General features: G+C 43.9%; 1 protein-coding gene and 1 pseudogene across 4 annotated transcripts in view; both read left to right on the forward strand.

The window, feature by feature from the left end:
* The window catches only part of KCNB2 (potassium voltage-gated channel subfamily B member 2), a 371,387-nt gene that overhangs the window by 341,854 nt on the left and 5,738 nt on the right, over positions 1 to 23,795 (forward strand). The window lies entirely within an intron of this gene.
* Positions 18,195 to 18,284, forward strand: LOC136332762 (U6 spliceosomal RNA; annotated as a pseudogene).

The following is a 23,795-nucleotide window of genomic DNA, read 5'->3' on the forward strand; positions in this document are numbered from 1 at the left end:
CCCTGGCCATAACCAAGTATAATTGAAAAGTCTTGATGGCTTTAGAAGAAACAGTTCTCAGTTGGGTTGTTGGGATGCAGTTGTTTATTCTGTTTGGTTTTAGTTTCGATGTAGAACCTGGAGTTAAAGTAAGAAATTTTGCCTACCTGGAAGTGCAGCTGGATGACACAGAAGTGACTAAGGCATCCATTGATCCAAACAAAAGGGTGTCATCAGTGGAGGCGAGGGAGTTGGAAACAAATCATGAGAGATGTGCACGTGGGCACTGAGAACGTGGCCAGTTATTGAGACGCACTGACAAAAAATAAATTTATGAGTACTGATGATTAAATTTTATTTATTAAGCACATATTGTTTTTGGAGCTCAAAAGAAAACAGATCTCAATCAGATCTGTCCTGACCATCAATAAGTTGTAGTCTATCAGGAGACATACAACCAATGACTGATCTCTAAGGCAGTAAGAGGAAGCCACTGGGACAGTGAAACAGTAAGAGCGATGAAAGCATCCTCTGCTCCATTAACTCCCTCTTCCCCCACATCCATTTCACAATGTGCAACACAGGAGGTAGCTGGACAGTTAGAAGTGCCATTCTTTAAGAATGAAAAGTTAAGGGCTGAATTAACAGAGTTGTACCGGGGAGATGGATTGGAAAAAAGAATCTTAAAGGATGAGTGACTAGAACTTAGGGACCTGGGTGTGGAGAAGGGAGAAGAGTTAAATACAAACATAGATATAGACATAGAATATTAAAACAGGGAAGGGAAAAAACTTTAATTCCCAGGTGGAAAAAAATGAAATAAATAAAAATAGAACTTATATAATAGAAATAAAACAGTCAAGAGGGATTTGTCACAGGAAGGTGGGGAGGAGGGTGATGTCATGAGTTTCCTTTTTCAACTCTCTGTTAGGATAGGGAGACCGATGGACACGTCGCTGGCAATATCATAAATAGGAGACTGGCAATGTGGATCTGATCTCAGGAAACTCTTTCTAAAGCAGAGACCGATGGAACTCCTGGAACCTGATGCAAAGAAATTATATTAATTTGTTTATATTAGGGTTTAATCTGAAAGCACTTGCACTCCCATGTGCTTTTGTAGAAGGTTAGTTTAATATAAAAAAAAAGTGTTCATCGTGATGGAAGTTTCTAGACATGAAAATAAATCAGTAAGCTAAGAAAGGAAGCATTTCCTTGTGAGACTTTTATGAGTGCTGAAGTTGAGAAATAATTTAACTGTTCAGAGAGTGAATAAATCAAAATGAAATAAACCTATCGATGGCTAAGAGAAACCAAGAATCAAAAGGTTGAATTTAGCACCAAATATACTCTCAGTGGAATAAGAGAGAGTAAATACTATAATCAGTTAGCTAAAAGCAGCCATTAATATGTAAGATCTTGCCCTTATTATAATGTTCAGATAAAAAAAGAAAGCCAAGAAACAGACAGCGTAAATGAGGGGGGATTTATTTACTCTGTCCTAAAGTGACCATATGGTCATTTTATTGAAAATAAAGAATAAATTCCAAAGTTAAAATCCTGAGACCTTGTCAATAAATCAAGTCTATTTAAAATGTCCTTAGGGCATTTGAGATCTTGCTCCCTGGCATAAGTCATCAGTTTGACTCAAATAAATTCATTAAAATTCTAAAAAAAATAAAAATAAAAAAAATAAAATGTCCTTAACGGACAACCATATGCCGCATGAATAAAGTCAAGTATTCAGGTTTCAGTTCAAGCAGAATTTTTATTCTGCCAATGGAGTTGAAATTTGGAGGGGAAAAAATACATTTTATACCATTTACTTAAGTGATAAGCTTTTGACAGGATAATGGTTCCTTGTACCAAAACATATTTTTTCAGTAACATCAGCATAGTATGTGAATGCTTTGTGGTATAATTTAACAGAGTCTACAAATCAAAAATATTTTCATTGCCTGAAATGCTGTTGATAAAGATACATTCATTTGTAATCTAACCTTCCAAGTAGAATCGGGTTGGTAGACCAGGAGTCTGAGTGAGAGGCTGGTGGACAGGTATTTCAGTGGATAATGAGAGGGACCAGGAAGGGAGGGATGGCAGCAGCATGACCTGTGTAGTGGAGCCCTGAGCAGCCCAAAGAGGCTGAGAACTTGGCCCTGGCAGCCAAGGAGCATGGAAGGAGCAGAGGGCAGAAGGAGAAGCCAGATGACAAGTACCCAGGAAAGATAGAACCTGCCCTACTATGTCTCCCAGGCTGGCTCGGGATGCCAATATGCAGTTGGGCAATTATGTTCTCATTTTCAACCTCCTTTGTCACTGTTTTGCAAAGACCAAATTTGTTCTTTTCAGCCTATCCCCATTGTGAATTTTGGTGTTCTTTTTTTTTTTTTTTTTTTTTTTAAAATTTTTTTTTTTAATTTTTTTATTTATTCATTTTAGAGAGGAGAGAGAGAGACAGAGAGAGAGGAGAGAGAGAGACAGGGGGGAGGAGCTGGAAGCATCAACTCCCATATGTGCCTTGACCAGGCAAGCGCAGGGTTTCGAACCGGCGACCTCAGCATTTCCAGGTTGACGCTTTATCCACTGCGCCACCACAGGTCAGGCCAAATTTTTTTTTTTTTTATTCATTTTAGAGAGGAGAGGAGAGAGAGAGACGGGGGGGGGGAGGAGCTGGAAGCATCAACTCCCACATGTGCCCTGACCAGGCAAGCCCAGGGTTTCGAACCGGCGACCTCAGCATTTCCAGGTCGACGTTCTATCCACTGTGCCACCACAGGTCAGGCAATTTTGGTGTTCTTTGTTTGCCAAATACGCGGTACCTGACAGTCTCCCACCCATATCATTAAGATGTGAACTATAAAGCAAGCAGTGTCGAAGCTGTGTCTTTGGCAGCGGAGCTAAGTCTTCATCTGCCAGTGCTTTGTTCTCATGTCTGCTTAGACTTTCAGAGCAACACGTTCTCTTTACGCAGCGAGAGGATGGGGCTGTGGGAATGACACTGCAGGGTTTTTACTATTACCTTAACTCTTTTATTTATGTAGAAAGCTTAGAGTTTGTTTACCTCAGCTTAATGTCTTAGGAAATCAGGTTAAGAAACTCCATGGGCCACAGATGGCATTTGTTGGATTGGTATTTGCATACATAAAAATTTGTTGCAAATAAAACACATTCAAAGGGCATTCTTTGGGTTCAGTTATTTGCTAAACCAGTTTGCAAATAACGTGACAAAATGTATTTTGTATATTTGATTATGTTTATGTCAATGATCCAAAAACCATAGAAGAGTACTCTGATACTTGGGGAACTGATGATGCATCTCTCCCGGTGCCCAAACCTTCAGCCTCCTGGAGGCCATTTAGTGTGGCGCAGCTGGCCGGAGGCACCGGGGCTAGGCTGATTGCTATTTTATGTACTCTCTAAAAATAATGTGTTTAGTCATGCCTTCTGCCTGTTTGGGGCGGTCAAATTTTAGCATCTTGGCATAGCCAAAACTGGCCTGGCACTGAGAAGGCCTAGTCTAAGAGACAAAGCTGTGCTCAATAACCAACTCTGCAAACAACAGCTGTGGCCACCAATAAAATAGCCATTCATTTGTGACTAAATAGTGCAGAGAGGGCTTTTGGTGACATGTAGGTCTTTTCCACCCACAGCTAGTGTCCAGAGGAGAGCTACAGCTGGTTATGTATATAAATGCATGTGTCCTTATGTGTGCCCACGCTCCACCATAGAATCAAGGGGCTTCTGTGAAAAAGTCCACCTCTTCACATCTGTCTGCATCGTCAGCACCACGTGGAAGGACAGCGCTGAGGCAGGGACTGGGCTTCCACCGCCCTGTCCATGGTCTTCTGGCAGCCCTGGCAGCCTAAGGCATTTCCATGGAACCTAGGCTCCAGAAAACCCATTGTAAAAACCAAAGAAGGAAGTGATTCCACAATGGAGATCAAGAGAGTTTTTGCTTCTTTTTTATTTATTTTTTTACTATGATTCAAAATAGTTGTACGCCCCCCAGAACATAATTGTGTGCCATTGGAAGGAAAAGGTGTGTGGCGGCTGTCATGCCTGACCTCTCACCGTACTTTACAGCTGGTGAATATTCTACAGGTGACAGGAAATGAGCCATGGCCAGAGGCTGTGACAGGGTGACCATATGTAAGTTAACCACTGGCTAACTTGTACCTAAAGACTAAGAAATGCAAACATGAGAATTTTCAGGCTACACATAAAATGTATCTGAACATGTGTCACAATATCATCAGTGTATTTGTGTACATAGACTGAGAACATGACTGAATTCCAGTGGTTGAATTTTGCCTTGCTGACTAGGAACCCATGTAGACATATGGGTCTATGAAGTTTCATCTTCTGTGAAAACTACTTGTTGAATATATACAATAGTATTAGCCATCATTAAGTAAGTACCTACTAGTGCTATATATATTTAAGCTCTAACCTTGATCCAGAGGAATGGATGCCTCATAGCGGGGTAGAGGGGGTGACAGACTGTGATTTGAATCCAAAGCATGACCTACAAACTAAGGTTGTGGTGTAACATGATGGAACCCATTACTATTACAGTAACTATTTGTCATATAAACATTTACCTAATCAGAAATTGGGTCTTTTATTTTTAGATAAAGCATATAATTGAAAAGCCCATATAATATTTAGAAACCAGTATTAATCAATGGTCCATCAATAATGTTAACTCCTATTAAATTTTTAATATTCAAATTCAGAAGTTAATTTTAAAAAAGATCCTAAAAAATGGCAGTAATGACAAGGCATAATTTAATATAAATATATGTAATTTCCTTATAACAAAGGTTTATAAACTGAAATAAAGGTTTGCTAAGTAGATTTGCTAGTAATTAATGAATCTTTATCACCCCAATTTATATCTTAGGAAATATTATAAATCCATTCAAAACTCAAATAACAACGGAAAATGCAAAACATAGTAAACAAGAGGATAGAAATCTAAACATCAGAACCAAGAAAAGATCAATGTGAATATAATACAGAAGCTATAGATAGGCAGAACATTTGTCAAAATCCTAAATCATATTGAAAAACTAAGAATCCTGTCCTTTTGGGGTTATGGAAGGTAGCCAACCTTCTCTTCCATTGATAGAAAGTATCCAGAGCTTAGGTTGGGAAACATTAGTATCATGTTGCCATTATATGGGTCATCAAAGTAAAATAATAATTATAATTTAATAATAACAACTATTATTGTTGTTATTATATGGGGAAGGAATTACATATAGCCCAGAAAATTTTCACAAAACATTACTTACCCTTCCTGGTATTTTCTGTTCTAGTCTCACCTATGTAACTTTTTTTTTTTTTAAGTACTGATGATGACTCTCAGAATTGATTTATGACCCACAAAGGAGTTGCCACTCACAGTTTGAAAAATGCTGTTCTAATTCTTAGGTACAGAGAACAAATTGATGGTTGGTTGCCACAGGGGAAGGGGGTTGGGGGACTGGGTAAAAAAGGGGTTAAGCAGTACAAATTAGTAGTTACTAAATAGCCACAGGGATGTAACATAGTCAGTAGGAATATATGTAGTCAATAATATTGTAGTAACTGTGTGGTGCCAGGTGGGTACTAGATATATCGGGGGTGGGGTGACACTTTGTAAAGTATATACTGTCTAACCACTATACCATATGCCTGAAATTAATGCAGAATAATATTGAATGTCAATGGTAATTGAAAAAATAAAATTAAATAAAAAAGAAAAATGCTGTTCTAAGGTCTTCATAGGTAGCTGCCACCAAGTTTAGGTGGGACCTGCTTACTGGGAGCTTGAATGACAGACTGGAATACACAATACACTGGTGCTTTTTCTGTAGTAACTGCCTTATCTGGACAACAGCATCAGAATATCAGAATTCCCCAGCACTTTTAATTTATAATCCAGCACAAGAAGAAGTATTTCAAAATTTGGATTTTTCAATTTGCCAAGATCAGAGATAACTTTCTTGTTGCAAACTTTACTGTTTTCATCTTTTTTTTTTTTTGTATTATGTCCTTATTTATCATTCCCTGGCATCCCGCTGATGTAAGTGATTTTTACAGCTCGTAGTCCCACATATTTTAACTGGTACTGGGCTGCTGTTTAGAATGCAGGTAACAAATCATAACTACTTACTTCCAACAGTAAATACAACTTAGTTTCTCCTTGTTTAAAGTGTTTTTTTCTGGCCCTTGGCCAGTTGGCTCAGTGGTAGAGTGTTGGCCCAATGTGTGGAAGTCCCTGGTTTGATTCCCACTCAGGGCACACAGGAGAAGCAACTAACTGCTTCTCCATCCCACCCCCTCCTCCTTCTTCTCTCTCTCTCTCTCTCTCTCTCTCTGTCTCTCTCTCTCTCTTTCTCTTCCCCTCCCGCAATCATGGCTTGATTTGTTCAAGCACATCGGCCCAGGTGTTGAGGATGGCTCTATGGAGCTTCCGCCTCAGGTGCTAAAAATAGCTCTGTTACAAGCATGGCCCCAGATGGGCAGAGCATCGGCCCCATATGGGGTTTACCAGGTGAATCCTGGTCAGGGTTCATGCGGGAGTCTGTCTCTGTATCTCCCCTACTCTCACTTAAAAAAATTTTTTTTAAATAAATAAAAATAAAATGAACTGTTTATTCCAGCTGACTAGGGTTCCAAACTTCAGTGACTTTCCTCTCATTTCCAAATCACATTAAATGTACTTGTGAGGAGCATGTACATGTTGGCTCTGAGTGCTCTTAGTTCTACCCCTCATAAGAGACTGGACCCTATATAAAATAATACAGCCTGCCTGTGTTAGTTTCCTAGGACTTGGTAATAAAATATGACAAACTGGGTGGCTGAAAACAGCAGAAATTCATCTGCCCTCAGTTCTGGAGGCCAGATGTCTGAAATCGAGGTGTTGGCAGGGCCACGCTCCCTCTGAAAGCTCTGGGGACGACTTCTTCCTGGCCTCTTTCTAGTTTCTGATGGTGCTTGCCATCAATCTTGGCCTTCCTTGGCTCATAGGGGCACCACCTCAGTCTCTGCCTCCATGGTCACATGGCCATCTTCCCTCTGTGTGTGTCTCTCTGCCTCTCATGGCCTTCTTCTATGGTCACCAGATTAGCACCCACCCTAATCAAATATGACCTCATACTAAGTACATCCATAAAGGCTTATTTCCAAATAAGGCCACATTCTGAGATTCTGGATGTCCATGAATTTGGGGGGACACTAGTCAATTCAGTGTGCTGACTTTCCAAAAGGACTAGGCATTGATCTGGCTATGTGTCTTGTAAGCCGGTCACCAGCATTCACAGAAATGGGCTTAATGGCAGTTTCAGAGGAAAGAATGCACTACCCTTCCACCAGGAAGTTGTAAGAATAAAGTTCTTCAACCTATAAAATTATATGCTAGTTAGAGATGTTTTCCCTGAACATATGTCACCCCATTAAAATTAATAATAAAAAATAATAAAAAAATAAAGCAACTGTAGAAAGAAAAGAATAATAATAATTCTGCCCCAAACTCTGTAATTAATATAAAAATATTAGCATTTCTATAGAATTGTATAACATCCTAAACACTTTTTCATGCATTAATAACTTCATCACGACAGCCTGCTTCTGCAAATAAAATCGTCATGGGGGCCCCAATCCTACACGAAGAAACTGAGACTTCCAGTCTCAACCTGAGTCATGCTGTGGATGTAGTAATGCAGACCCAGGAAGAAGGTCCAGTGGTCTGACTCCTGATCCAGCAGTCTTTGTACTGCCACGTTGAATTGTTTCATGTACAAGTGTTTAAAGCAATGGCTGTCAACCCCAAGCTGGGAGAGGAGGTCTGTGTGGAATAGAGACCACTTCAGCATCACCTGGAAGGTCTTTTCTAGCTAGCTACACCCACCCACCAGAACCACCTGAACAGTGTTGAAAAGCCCCACAAGATCTCATAACCCACCCACCAGAACCACCTGAACAGTGTTGAAAAGCCCCACAAGATCTCATAACCCACCCTGTTTCCAGAACTAAGGACCACTGGTTAAAAATCTATGGAAGAGCCTCCAAAACTGATTTTTTTTAATGGCATGCATCTGTGTCTGAAGACAGAGCTTCCCAAACTTCAATGTGCTTATGAATCCCTCAGTAATCTCGCAAAAACTGACCGACTCTGTGGCCTGGGGTGAGCCTGAGACGCTGCACTTCCAATGAGCTCCCAGGACACACTCTGGCTGACAAGACCTTAAGTAAGTAGCCTTCCTAACAGACAGGAGCAACTCTGGACAGATAATGAATGTGTCTATGTGATTGTAGAAAACATCCACAGCAGACAGCTGTGATAAGCAGGACCCCTCTGTCTGGTAAACACCTCCTCAATTCTTAATAAGTACAGAAGGGTTTCAGCCTGTTGAAATTGTGGTCCCCAATTGTTGCTGTCAAAACGAGCCAAACCAGACTCCATCAAAAGCCCTTCTTTGTGATGCTTGGCTTCCTTCCATGGAAAACACCTGTCACCCGTGTGACAGAAGCCATCAGTGAGCTGCGGCTGCTCGCTGGCCTGGGGACAGCACGGCAGCCCGGCAGCCCGGCGCGAAGAGCAGATGTACAGTGAATCATGCAAGGGTTCTTCAGTGTGGCTTCCCTCGAACCTTCCCCCTGGCAGAGCGGCTGCCTGCCTCGCGTGGCTTCTGTTTTCAGGCATGTCTATAATGTGGTCTTAGTGACGTTGACTCCAAAAATATTTTTCAGAAGGGGTTTATTGCAGATTTATTAAAAGGAAAAATAATGATTGCATTAGGACTCTTGTTATTTTTTTTTCTTTGAAGTTACTGACCCATAGTTTTTTAGATATGAAGATAATGGTGGAAATAAATGCTTACAATTCTCTGTTAATGGTGATTGATGAGCTGATGAGACCGATCAAGTGTCCAAGAAACAAAGCCAGTTTCTAATGGCACTTTAATTAGGAAAATATAGAAGACTCGTTGCAGAAATTGGAAATTGGAGTGGGCTGGAGAAATAATTCAATAAATGAGTGTGCTTCCAGGGAACAGCTAGTCCAAATGGGCTGTTAAACTTGTCTTTGGCCTGTGTCATTTCAGAATGCACGCTTAAGATAGAATTTCATAAAAGGAAATAGTCCTGGCAAATAACAAAGTGTGTGTCTCATATGTTTTTATGTTGAATAAAGTGTTGTTTAGCTCCAAGAGAGAAATAGCTCCACTTCTATTTCAAAAGCTGAAGTTCTTTATAGGATATTTGTGACACAAGAAAATATTCTTTCCAGAGATAAATGATGCTGCAAGCCAAGGGTCACTCGGAGTGTTCTAACTGAATGAGGGAGTTATGGAGAATGTGAGAACAACTCCATCTTTCTGGTAAACTCAGTCACAACATGAGAGACTCCTGGACTCTCCATTTCCATAGCAAGTAAGGGTGAGAGTCTACCTTATAAATATTTTATAGCCTCTTCCCTTCTTCCCTTTTTTACTGCCATTGCAGCAGAAACATCCCTTGGCTTCGGTTGTACTGCCCACCCCAATAGCCCCAAACATTGCAGATAGTGATCTTTGCAAAATGCAAATCTGAGCAACCATCCCTTTGCTTAAAACTCGCTGCTGACTTCAGCCCTTAAAGCTTTTCCCCCTCGAGCATCGCATCGAGCATCGCATCGAGCATCGAGCATCGAGCATCGCATCGGGATTACCTGGAGGGATTGTTCAAACACAGCTTGTGAGGTCCCTGCTTACAGTTGCAGACTCAGCTGGTGGGAAAGGGGCCTGAGAATTTGCATTTCTAACAAGTTCCCACATAATGCTGATGCTGCGAGTCCAGGGACCACACCATAGGGAAAAATGGTCGTCAGAAGAAAGCCCACCAAACTCTTCATCAAAGCATAGAACATCCTTCAGAATCTGGCCATTGCTTCATTTCCCAGGGGTGTCCCTACGCCACTCACCTTCATGCCTCCACCTACCTCCAGTCCTACCATACTCCTCCCTGAAACCAGGGCTGTCCAAAGTTGCAACAGTTGTGCACTACACAAGTGATGGAGGCATTATTCACACTTTTCCTCACTGTCTGTACCCTCAGAGTTGACCCTGAAGTCACCATGGACTACTCCTTGCCACACCTCCTGGTGGGTGCCCACAGTCATACAAAAGGACTTGGAACTTTCTGAGCAAACCATATATATGTCTTGGGCTTTGAAGCCTTTGGGCATCCTGTCCTTTCTCTTTACCCTCTTTTCTGTGTGAAAACATGTCCCCATGGCCCTGGCCGGTTGGCTCAGCGGTAGAGCATCGGCCTGGCGTGCGGGGGACCCAGGTTCGATTCCCGGCCAGGGCACATAGGAGAAGCGCCCATTTGCTTCTCCACCCCTCCCCCTCTCCTTCCTCTCTGTCTCTCTCTTCCCCTCCCGCAGCCAAGGCTCCATTGGAGCAAAGATGGCCTGGGCGCTGGGGATGGCTCCTTGGCCTCTGCCCCAGGCGCTAGAGTGGCTCTGGTTGCGGCAGAGCGACCCCCCAGAGGGGCAGAGCATCGCCCCCTGGTGGGCGTGCCTGGTGGATCCCGGTCGGGCGCATGCGGGAGTCTGTCTGTCTCTCCCCGTTTCCAGCTTCAGAAAAATACAAAAACAAAACAAAACAAAACAAAAACAAAACAAAACAAAAACATGTCCCCACCCCTTAAGGGCTCCCTCGCAGAAAGATCTATGGTTAGAATTCTCATTAGAGCAAAGGAAGCATTTTTCCAAGAGGAAAAGGAAGGCTGTTATAGACTCTGGACAGAGCTGTAAACATTCTATTGTGTAAAACACTTGAAGTGTTCAGAACCTGGGTTTTTTTTTTACTCCCTCAGATTTTCATAAATTATCTTTTTTAAAGCAAAAAGAAGAATTTACTGGTTGATATGAATTATCTTTTTAAAGAACTAGAAAATGGATAAGAAGAAGAAAAGAGAGGGAAGCTTCTTTTGTTCTAGGTCTGTGCAAATCTAAGATGTGTGTTTATATAGACAAGGTACACTTATAAATAAACATTAAATAGAATACGCAACCTTCTTAAGTTTATACTTCAGGGAAGTGTTTTTATCTTTCCTCAGTGGTGCTTTGCTTTTGGTTACATGGAACAGTGTGTGTGTGCGTGTTCGTATGTATTCTCACATGTATTGTGTGGAGGGGAAAGGGAAGGGGGAGGGAGAGGGGAGGGAGGGAGGGAGGGAGGGAGGAAAGAAAGAAAGAGAGAGAGGAAGGGAGGGAGGGAGGGAGGGAGGGAGGGAGGGAGGAAGGAAGGAAGGAAGGAAGGAAGGAAGGAAGGAAGGAAGGAAGGAAGGAAGGAAGGAAGGGAGAAAATCTATTCTTCTATGAAGGTGAAGCCCCAACTAATATGCAGGATTCTCAAAGAACAAAAGAAAAAAGAAAAAGAAAAAAAAACTATCTTCTCAGCATAATGAAAGAAAAGAAAGGATTACAAAATTTAGACCTTGGAAAATATTATGTCACTGGATTTGAAAAGATTATGTCACTGGTCTGTTATCACAAAATGGGCAATTTGTAATATGAATTACTATTGTTAAAAAAATTCTATTGTTGGTTAAAGATTTTAGGCTGACTTTGGTTCATGTGGAAGCAGCAAAAATTACTAAAAGCCTATCTTATTCTTCTTGGATGATTAAAAAGTATTGGGATTCTTCAAGGTTCATTCTCATTTTCTCCAGTTCTGTGGACTGCCCTCTTCTTTTTTTGATAATTCATTTATTCTAAAGAGAATTGTGAAGGGCCTGCTCATGAAGAGAGGCGCTATAAGGAATTCTGTGGAAGAAACGTCATCATTGCCTTCCCTAATTCCAGAATCCTGTTTGAGAAACAAAACTACCTCCTATGAAATCATCAAATTATTATTTAAAAAGGTTTTAAGTTTTTATGCGTGGAACAGAACCTGATCAGAACTCTGGCCAACTTAAGCTAAAGGGGGGGAGGGAAAAGACATCATGTTGGTAGGCACTAGTAGGGCAGAAACTGAGACCCCACAATGCCAGGTTGTCCTCTTCCTTCCGGAGTATTGCCGTCACTGTGACCCCCCTCTCAGCAACTCCAAATCTCCAGGTGTCTGAGTTCAAACTTAAGATTGACAGGAGGAGGAGAATCTGCCAGGCCCAGCCCGGAGCAGGGATCGCCCCCCTGGACCAACATGCCACGGAAGGAAGGTTGCCAGATCAAATACAGAGTGCCCAGTGAATTTTGTATGAACAGCAAATACTTTTATAGTGTACGTTTGTCCCATAAAAAGAAATGGATTCAAATATAACTGGGCATCTGTTCTTTTATTTCCTGAATCTGACAATCCTTCAGGGAAGCCACTGAGTATAGGCAAGGCTGCAAAGGGAGATCATGTGAGTTTGAAGTGCAGTACCGTGAGAAGTGTCAGTGATGCCTTCTGTGTGTTGGGTCAACCCAGGAAATAAAGGCTACGAGCATCGAGCATCCAAGGAGACAGGCCACCATGTGTCTGCAGCCCCAGGGAGGGCTGCAAGGGGAAGTAGCAGGATGTGGGCAAATGGAGGACAATGGGGAGTGAGGAGTGATGTGCCCAGGAAGCAGTGAGGGTCCCAGCCTGGCTGGAGGGGAAATTCAAGCCAATTTAACCACATTCAGGAGTAAGTGATAAGGCATAGAATGATGGAACTAGCTGAAATGGAAGTAGAACAGTCTTTACAGGGTCTCAAAATCAGAATCAGTAACTGTCTTGCCACACTCTATTGGGGATGGTTTCAGATGACATGTAATGTACATAAATTAAGCATTTATGCCTGACCTGTGGTGGCGCAGTGGATAAAGCGTCGACCTGGAAATGCTGAGGTTGCCGGTTCGAAACCCTGGGCTTGCCTGGTCAAGGCACATATGGGAGTTGATGCTTCCAGCTCCTCCCCCTTCTCTCTCTCTGTCTCTCTCTCCTCTCTCTCAATCTCTCTCCTCTCTAAAAATGAATAAATAAATAAACAAATTTAAAAAAAAAAATTAAATAAATTAAGCATTTATATATTTATTTAGAAAGTAATATATAGCCCTGGCTAGTGGCTCAGTGGATAGAGCGTCAGCCCAGTGTATGGATGTCCCAGGTTCAATTCCCAGTCAGGGCACACAGAAAAAGGGACCTTCTGCTTTCCCACCCCCTCCCCCTTCTCTCCCTCTTCCCCTCCTGCAGCCAGTGGCTTGATTGCTTCAAGCATGGCCCAGGTGCTGAGGATAGCTCCGTCTAAGCACATCAGCCTCAGGTGCTGAAAATAGATCAGTACTCCAGTATCAGTCCTAGATGTGGTTGCCAGGTGGATCCCTGTTGGTGTGCATACAGGAGTGTGCCTTACTGTCTCCCCTCCTCTCACCTAAAGAAAAAAAAAGGTAATATGTGTTGGTCTTCATTTTCCTTGTGCTCACCTTCCTGAGTTCACTTCCGCTCAGCTAAGTGGAAGAAGCAGTGTAAGGTATTTTTCCCCACCGAGGAAGAAGGAAGCTGCTGGAGCCACAAAGTGTGAAACAGCAAAGGCTTTATTGAGTACAGCGCATCCCACCCGATGAGGCTCCCTGGTGCCGGGGACAGAGGCCAGAGGAGTTGCATAGGGTGACCTGCATGGGAGATATTTAAAGGGTCTGTAGGGTGGTCGAGCTAACATGACGCGGCATAATCTCACTGGCTGACAGACAGCCACTCCCCTCCCAAGGATTCCTAGGAAGTTTCTCCAGGCATGCGTGAGTGTGGGCGGCTCCAGGCAAAGCTCCCGAGTCCAGGTTCCTCACGCGACTCTCCCCATTGCTGACGACCTTACATTCCGATCTTTTGTGTTAATTAGGGGCACCACTTATTTGTCTGGCTACTTCCTGCTGATTAGGGGCATCGTGGGGAGGGGGAGATCGGAAGGTGGTGGTTTTGAGGGGAGTCGCGAGGAACATCTGTTTGACCGTGAGTTGAGAAACTTCGCGGATGCGTTTCTGTAAGAATTTAAGAAAGGAGTAATAAGGGGATCTGCAGGGTCCAGCCTTTTGGTGAGCCAGAGATGGGTAGGGGCCAGCAAACTTGAGGCAAAACCATATGCGAGGAGTGGCGTTCAAAGGGGAAAAACTGCATGTTAGGAGCGGTATGCAAAGAGGAAAAGAAGGGATCCCATCCATTCCCATAACCGAGACCTGTGAGGGAACTAGAGGTCCAGAGTGTGATGGCAAAACAGAGAATGTAGCTCCTGTGTCCACAAGAAATGAGATGGACTTACCTGCTCCTGCAGCATTACCCTGGGTTCAGCATGGGTGAGGATGATGGGGTCTCCGAGTCCAGGCCGTGTCAGCTGTCTGAGGCCTAGGAGTTCGAGCAGTGGGCCCACCTGGCTGGTGCTGAGGAAAAGCCTGTTGCCCAAAGGGGCAATAGCTCTGCCAGTGACCGGGCTGCTTGCAGTCAGGGCAGGGCTTAGTGGGCAGCCGCGGGCAGGGGCACTACCGGGCACAGTGACCCTGCTTGCCACACTTAAAGCAAGCTGCTGGTGGGATTCTTCTTTGTGGCTTGGACTTGGGTCTGGCACTTCCTGTGCCTTGCCCCTGTTGCTCTGCCAGACACAGGGTTGCCACAAGAATCTGGGTTTGGAGCATTACCTTCTGCTGCATGCGGGCCTGGCGAACAGCCTTGGCTGTTTCTTACTAGTTGTGATCATTAAAAACTTTAAATGCCATGTTCACAGGTCTCAGATAGGGGTTTGGGGGTTGAGAATAAAAGGAGGGAGGCTCCTGGGGAGCCCAGCACCCAGATCCAGCCAGAAATGCTGGAGCCAGAACTTCCTGAAAGAAAATTGGGGTTGGATGTCCTGCAAACCAGTGTAAGGGCCAATGGCATGCTGAGAATGGCCTGATAGAGGAGGGGCTTAAGAACACAGTGGAGAAGGGAGGGGCCCCTGGCCAGCAGGGGAAGGGAAAGAGAGACTGGTATTTGCAGGTGAATGAGAAACAGGATCCTGCGAAGGGAGGGGAGGGGACTCTTGGAGGAAAGAGACCCTAGCGAAGAGGTCCGCAGAGGGACCAGAGAGGGGTTCCGAGAGAGGGGCACCCCTGGGAATCAGTCAGGAGGGGGAGAGAGTTGGGGTTTGGTGGAGAAGGAAAGATTAGGAGCAGAGGTTTTAGGTGAGGTTTCTCTGGCCAAAAAAGGCCTGCGCCATGTAGCAGGTGGCACAGAGATTAGGACAGGAGTGTGAATAACTAGAAGCCCTGAATGTAAGGGATCCCCAACCAGTTCCCAGTTCTTTTGGCAATAAATTGGTGAGGGTGTTAAAACCGAAAGTCCCTTCAGGAGGCTACCTGGTCCGATTATCCAGTGGGTTCTGTGGCCTGTCCACAGCAGAGAAGAAGAACAGTTTCTTCTTCTTTAGGGAGGGAGAGATTTCAGATAAGGCAAATCCAGGAGTGTTTTTGGATTAGGTTTAGATTCCTGTGCCTCTATGGTCACCCTCAGTCCTCAGAGTGGTCAGAGTTGAGAATTGGCATCTCGCAACTCAAGCTCTGGCCACCGGATGGATAGGTAAAGTGGATGTGCTTGGGACATCTCCACAGGCACACACGCACTCAGAACGGAACAGAAAAGAGGTCCCTGACGCAGCTGTGGTTTCAGACAGGGAGTCTTGGCAGAAAGAACTGAGGGGAGGCTGGAGAAAGGGAACTTACCGCACCGTGTGCCGAAGTGGGTGGAAGGTCGGAGGTCCTGGTTCTTTCTTGGAGGGAAAGGGAGCGGTTCTTGTGGACTTCTGACTCCTCCCAGGTTTCAGCACCAAATGTAAGGTATTTTTCCCCGCCAAAGAAGAAGAAGGGGCCAGAGCCACAAAGTGTGGAACAGCAAAGGCTTTATTGAGTACAGTGCATCCTGCCTGACAAGATTCTCTGGTCCCGGGGACAGAGGCCAGAGGAGTTGCATAGGGTGACCTGCGTGGGAGATATTTAAAGGGTCTGTAGGGTGGTAGAGCTTACATGATGCGGCAAAATCTCACTGGCTGGCAGACAGCCGCTCCCCTCCCAAGGACTCCTGGGAAGCTTCTCCCAGTGTGCACAAGTGTGGGCGGCTCCAGCCAAAGCTCCCAGGTCCGGTTCCTCATGCAACCCTCCCCACTGCCGACCACCTCACAGGCAGCATCTTAGAAGTTTGACAACTGTCAAGAAAAGTCCAGCCTGACCAGGTGGTGGCGCAGTAGATAGAACATCGGACTGGGATGCCGAGGACCCAGGTTCAAGACCCTGAGGTCGCCAGCTTGAGCGCAGGCTTATCTGGTTGAGCAAAAGCTCACCAGCTTAAACCCAAGGTCGCTGGCTCGAGCAAGGGATCACTCAGTCTGCTGAAGGCCTATGGTCAAGGCACATATGAGAAAGCAATCAATGAACAACTAAAGTGTCGCAATGCGCAACAAAAAACTAATGATTGATGCTTCTCTTCTCTCCATTCCTGTCTGTCTGTCCCTGTATATCCCTCTCTCTGACTCTCTCTCTTTCTGTCTCTTGTCAAAAAGAAAAAGAAAAAGAAAAGTCCAACTTATTTGACTTTGGGTGATGGGCACATGACACAATCAACAGTTCAGATGCTATAGAGATGATCACCTGAAACTTGTGTATTCTTATTGATAAATGTCACCCCATTAAATTTAATTTCTAAATTAAAAAAGAAAAGAAGAGTTCATCTTGGGGGATTTTTCTCAGTTTGTACCGAGTCACAGAATCATTCGTCCTTCTCGCCCTCCTAATGATGCCACACACATGAATGTGCTCTTTGTAGGATGTTGAAACAATAGCCATCCAGGTGTTGGGGTCACACACAGAATAAGCCACTGCATTCTTCTTATGGTCCAACAGGAATAGATGTATGATTTGGGAAGTTCTCAAATAAATTAATAATTAACATTCTTAGCACTTTATAGCTTGCAAAGTGCTTTCATGTGTTTTATCTGATTTGTTCTTCTATTAGAGTCATCTAGAGAAACAGAACTAACAGAATATGTATACACATATACATGTGTATCCATGTATAAAATAGGTAGAAAGGTGTGTGAGTGTGTGTGTGTGTGTGTGTGCGTGCTCGAGAAAGACAGACAGGCATTAAGGAATTGGCCCACACACTTGTGAGGACTGGCAAATCTGAAATCCACAGGGCAAGACAGCGCACTGGAAATTCAGGTAAGAGGTGATGTAATCATTAGCCCTAAATCCACGGAGCAGGCCAGGCAGACCGCAGACCCGGGGAGGGTTTCTGTGTTGCAGTCTTGAGGCACAATTGCTTTTGGGGGAAACCTGTCTTTGTTCTCAAGACCTTCAACTATCCCATGAGGCTCATCTGTGTTATGGAGGGAACTCTGCTTTACTCAAAGTCTACTGATTTAAATGTTAATCACATCTAAAAAACACCTTCACAACCAGCTTGTGAACTAGTGTTTGATCAGACAGCTGGACACCACAGCCTAGGCAGGTGGGCACATAAAATTAACCATCACAGTCTTCAATACAGTGGTACATAGTATTCATTTTCCACATTATCTAGATGGGAATTTCTGAGTCCCCAAAAAGCTACATCCCATATTGCAATGTCCTCTTCCCACCAGGCACTTATTAGACTCCCTGACTCTTCGTTTCTTTGTCTATAAAGTGAGAAATGGAGTATTTCAAAGATTTCTTCTTGAGTGTGCTATGATTTTTTTTATGGTCCAGGTGCCAAGGTAAATGAAATTCTGCTCAAAGAACGCACTCCACTCATTCTCTTCTTGTGTCCTCCCCCCAGATCTATCACTCACGCATGACAGAGAAGGGTCGAAGCACCTGTATTGTACTTTCTCAGGAGGGAGGCTGAGCAGCCTGCTGAGGGGGAGCCCCAGTCCCACCCTGGGGACACGGCAGAGGCAGGGACTTCCGGTTCCTCCATGCTGACCTAGCCTCTACTTCTTCAGACCTCTGTAAGAACAAGTCACCTGAAAGGAGTTTGCCTGGTCATTGAAGGCAGAATGAGACTAGGATCTCTCCATCTCTCTGTTGCTCCTTTCTTGGCAGAGTTACTACAAATAATATTAACGTTCCCTTCCCCGGCCTTCTGTGTAATGGCTTGCTTCCTGAAATTGAATCCTTTCAAATGCAGAAATACATCATGGATAGTGAAACAAAGCTTATTTCAGGAGATACTGGGAAATAAGAAAACACTGCCTTTAGTCGTAAGATAACCAGAAGTTGTCCTCTCAAAGAATTGTTTTCGTCGATACAGAGAAGATTTGCATGGCCCCTGCGCAAGGATGACATGCAAAGAATTATTTTTGTATGTGAGAATAAAAAGCCAAAAGAAGAATCTGGCAATACATAGAGCTGGGTTGCTTCCTGCACCCCCTTCCCAGAGGAGAGACGTTATGCAGGCTTAGGACTGATGTCAACTGGAGTGTGGGTGACTAAGTCTTTGCAAGCCCTTCATTCAGCAGCCCCCAATGGGGCAGGCAGTAGGGGGTGGGGAGAGAATTGAACTCCTGGGTCCTTGTTACCCATAGGGCCAGAATAATTAAAAGTCAACTGAACTTTTCAGTGACACTCATTCTTGTCCTGTATCCTGTTATGCAAATCAGCAGAGCACTCTTAAGCATGGAATCTTTTTTCTCCTGGGAGGGCCAAGGGAACACCTGAGAGAAGACAGGACTGGCTGGTAGTGACCAGAGGGCCATCGGCCTTAGAGGATAGTGCGTGTGCTCAAAGAGTCTGGATACTAGAGCTACAGTCAGAGACGGTTCTTCCTCTGGCGTAAATCAAAGCATTGACTTGCTGGTTTGTTGCGTCCCGACGTCTTCTGGGAGAGAGCTGGAAAAAGAGGATGGCTGGGTGAAAATCAGGAGAGCCTTAGCAACTCCTCCCTTCTCTCTTCAACAACTGTTTCAGTTTGTAGTTTAGAGGCTCGGAAATACTATCGTGCTCTGCCCTTTTTCTGAAGGTAGACAGTTAATCACGTTACTAATAATGCTTGTTGCGGTCCTTTTCCTTCCTGTGAACTTAAAGAAGTTGATTTTCTCCTGAAACTTCTTGTCATTGTTGTTTCCTCATGTTGTTTTCTATTGCCAATCTGCCACTAAGAAGGTAAAGCATAAGTTGCTGTATAGCAAAGAGCTTAGAACTAACTCATGGCCTTTCACCTCTCAGCATGTGTTTGGGAAGGAAGGAAGGAAGGAAGGAAGGAAGGAAGGAAGGAAGGAAGGAAGGAAGGAAGGAAGGAAGGAAGGAAGTTGGGAGGAAGGGAGGAAGGAAGTTGGGAGGGAGGAAGGGAGGGAGGGAGGGAGGGAGGTCGGAGAGGGAAGGAGGTTGGGGAGGGGAGGAGGATGAGAGAAAGCACCTGCCCTGACCTTCAGAGGAGGGCACAGAAATCTCCACAGGTTTCTGTGGAGATGTATGAAAGGCAGAAACCACAGGCTAAACCAAAAACACAAGGCTAGTGTGTTCCAAAAGGAAAATTTATTTTAAAAATGCCTGGTTGCAGGCGGGCTATGACCAGCAAAGGGTGTCAGCCCCAAGGGAGGGATGGGACAGGGATTATATGTCCCTTATCAGCATCCAGCTACAAGGGAGGTCAGAGCCGGATTACTGAGTAGGCGAGTCCTTCTTCCTCCTTCAGGACTGTAGTGTTCTTAAGAAAGATGGTGGCTGAGCCCTGGCTGGTTGGCTCAGCGGTAGAGCGTCGGCCTGGCGTGCGGGGGACCCGGGTTCGATTCCCGGCCAGGGCACATAGGAGAAGCGCCCATTTGCTTCTCCACCCCCACTCCCTCCTTCCTCTCTGTCTCTCTCTTCCCCTCCCGCAGCCAAGGCTCCATTGGAGCAAAGATGGCCCGGGCGCTGGGGATGGCTCCTTGGCCTCTGCCCCAGGCGCTAGAGTGGCTCTGGTGGCGGCAGAGCAATGCCCCGGAGGGGCAGAGCATCGCCCCCTGGTGGGCGTGCCGGGTGGATCCCGGTCGGGCACATGCGGGAGTCTGTCTGACTGTCTCTCCCCGTTTCTAACTTCAGAAAAATACAAAAAAAAAAAAAGAAAAAAAAAAGAAAGATGGTGGCTGAGTAGCCATTTCATCTATCAATTTGAATGTCAATGAATAAAAGCAGATCATCACTTGGGAGGCCCAAGCTAGAAAACTTTCTGCATATTTTAAGACTCAAGGCAAGTCAAGTTCACCTGAAGCTATTACATTTTTTTTTCATTGAGGTGTAATTTACATATAATATTGCATTAGTTTCAGATAGACAGCACAATAATTTCATACCTGTGTATATTGTGAAATGACCGTCACAGTAAGTTTTGTTAACATCCATCACTTCACAGTGACATTTTCTTTTCTTGTGATGAGAACTTTCAATATCTACTCTCCTTGCAATTTTCAAATGTATAACACAATAGTGTTAAGTCTAGTCACTACACCATACATGACATCCCAGGACTTATGTATTTTATAACTGGAAGTTTGTACCCTATGACCCCCATCACCCATTTGACCCATGCCCCCCCACCATGTGACCTCAGTCTCACTGTTAAATACCATTGACAAACTAGATGGTTCCAAACTAAGACAAGTGAGCTACAGTTGTCTGCATTTGGCATAGAAACCACTGCTTAGTGAGAGAATTTGATTGAAATTGTTGAAAGTATGAACATTAACCTCACCAGACAGTGGCGCAGTGGCTAGAGCATCAGCCTGGGACACAGAGGACCCATGTTCAAAGCCCTGAGATTGCCGGCTTGAGCGTGGGCTCATCTGGCTTCAGCACAAGGTCTCTAACTTGAGTGTAGAATCATAGACATGATCCCATGATCGCTGGCTTGAGCAAGAGGTCACTGGCTCAGCTGGAGCCCGCCAGTCAAGGCACATATGGAGAAGCAATCAATGAGCAACTAAAGTACTGCAATGAAAAATTAATCCTTCTCATTGCTCTCCCTTACTATCTATGGGTCTGTATGTCTGTCTCTCTCACTCAAAAAAAATAAAATAATATATATATTATATATACACTATATATAATATATATATGAACATTAAAGAGGTCTGCAGTTATATTTCAATGTAGGATAAAGAGTTTGTGTTCTTTATTTCCTCCCAGTTCTGGCCAAAGCCTTTTCCAGACACAGTCCCAGCTGTCCTTATACACATCCTATTTTCTGCAGAATAGGATGCTTCGTGTGCAGGATCTAGTTTGATCCCTCAAAAACCTAAGAGGTGGTGAGGCAATAACGAGGCACTTCATTTTGAGGGTATAGTAACTGAGGCATGAAGTGGAAACAGGCTGGTCCCAGTGACCAATGGATGTAGAATCATGTGTTTTAATTCCTTGTCCTGCATTCTTTCCACCATAAAACACCTATTATCTTTCAAGGAAATTAAATCAACAAGTTGGTAAATTGAGGCAAGTCTCCAACTGTCTGACTACTTGTCACAAACAGAAATCAATGTAACTAAGCCCTGGTTGGTAGCTCAGTGAATAAAACATCAGCCCAGCATATGGACATTCTGGGTTCAATTCCCAAGCAGAGCACATAGGAGAAGTGACTGTCTAATTCTCCACCCTCTTCCCCCTTCTTTCCTTTGTCCCCTCCTGCAGCCAGTGGTTTGATTGGTTCAAGCCTTGCCCCGGGCACTGAGGATAGCTCTGTTGGAGCACATCAGCCTCGGGCACTAAAAATAGCTCAGTACTCAAGCATCAACCCCTGATGTGGTTGCCAGGTGGATCCTGATCAGGGCACATGTGGGAGTCTGCCTCACTAAATTCTTCTTACCTAAAAAAAAGAAAGAGAAAGAGAGATAAAGAGAAAGAGGAGAGAGAGAAAGAGAAAGAAAGAAAGAAAGAAAGAAAGAAAGAAAGAAAGAAAGAAAGAAAGGAAGGAAGAAAGGAAGAAAGAAAGAAATGCAACTTTTAGAACCTCTTAATACAAGTGCTGGGGATCCTATTCTTAACTCCACGTGATCCGGGAATGTCTGTATCTAAGTGAAAAATTAAAACCATCATCCAGGTGATTCAAAAGGGAAGAAATCTTTTATCCAGAAATAATGCCTATTTCTAGTAACTAAATGCTTGGTAGATACAGTTCAACATTTTTCAAAGCCTTCCCATTTGAATTTCTTATGCAACAAAATCATATTTTGGAAATTCAACCTAAGTGACAGGACCAGGTGTGTGACTCCGCCTGGGTTTGGTTTGCAGACATGACTGGACTCAGCAAAATGTTTTCGTTTAGAAAGAAAATCACCAAATGTTCGAGGTGAAGGGAACCTTGGAGATGATCTAATTCAGGTCACGAGGGGGTGGACCAGAGTCACACAGATAATTGTTTGTAATTTCTGCCTCATTGGCCACATACAGACAGAAGTCTGTTTGCTGGAGCTGAGAGGAACAAATAGCTCTGGAGGGCAGTTGTCGAAGGTGACAGAATTAGAACCCCAGCTCCTGCAAAGTTATGATAAACAGAGCAATACCTAACTGCGTGAGGGTTGGTTTTCTGTACTAAATAAAGTAACTCTCCCTGTTTGAAAGTGTATCCTGTAGCTTAGAGCAAAAATTCACATTCCTTATATTTATTGTGATAAAAAAAACACCCTGCAATAAAACAATAAACTTGCATTTGACTTATTGCATTAATAGCCATTTCTTTACATTGAGAGGAATGGGTCTTGACAGATTGAATTTGAACATGAGACAGAAAGCAATGCACTTTAATAACTTATAGGGTTTTTTAACATAAATGTGGGGTTCCTCAGGGCTTGAATGTCTGTTTGTTTTTTTCTTTTCTTTTTTTTTTTATTTATTCATTTTAGAGAGGAGAGAGAAAGGAAGAGAGAGAGACAGAGAGGGAGAGAGAGAGGAGAGAGAGACAGAGAGAGAGACAGAGACAGAGAGTGGGGAGGAGCAGGAAGCATCAACTCCCATATGTGCCTTGACCGGGCAAGCCCAGGGTTTCGAACCGGCGACCTCAGCATTTCTAGGTCGACGCTTTATCCACTGCGCCACCACAGGTCAGGCCTGTTTTTTTCTTTAATAATTCTTGTTCTTTAAGATTGTACTCCAGCTGTGGCCGGATAGCTCGATTAGTTAGAGCATTGTCTCAAAGCACAGAGGTTGCTGGTTCGATCTCCAGTCAGGGCACATACAGGAACAGAATGATTTTCCTGTCTCTCTCTCTCCTTCCTCTCTCTCTCTCTCTCTCTCTCTCTCTCTGAAATGAATAAAATAAACATAAAAAAAGAATATACTCCAAATCAGGTTGTGCATGTGCTAATATTCAGGTGTTGAAGGTAGCCATATTTGTTAAGTTTCCAACAACTAGACCACAGACTGAATTAGTAATACAATATTTCATTATTTCCCCAAATTAGCTATCAAAGTAAAATGACCTACAATCTAACTGTGATTGGGGAGTCAAGGAAATCTGAAGATTTACCTTGGGCCTTCCACTTTGTTCTTTGTCCAAAAGGTTGGAAGACAATAGAATGGTTTCATTTGTATTTATACTTTTCTCCGTGCTCTTTGAAGGATAAACATCAGCAAGATACATCCAAAATGAGCAGGTGAACAGAGAAGACATGAAAAATCTAGAATATGGATTATCAGTACAAGAATGATGGCAACCATCCCGATACTTAACATGCCCAAAGGTGGTTTAGTAACAGTGTGACCTAGAAAATACAGAGCAACCCAGTTCCTTATGGTAATAGTCTAAGAGTGGATGGATCTGACTGGTGCTTCCTAAGGAGTGTTTTAGTGCCTGAATGTTGTTAATGTCACCTTGCCATTAACCTCTGAGGGTAGAGATTCAAGG

This window comes from Saccopteryx bilineata, chromosome 3 (genome assembly GCF_036850765.1).
Source record: "Saccopteryx bilineata isolate mSacBil1 chromosome 3, mSacBil1_pri_phased_curated, whole genome shotgun sequence".
Lineage (NCBI taxonomy): Eukaryota > Metazoa > Chordata > Mammalia > Chiroptera > Emballonuridae > Saccopteryx > Saccopteryx bilineata.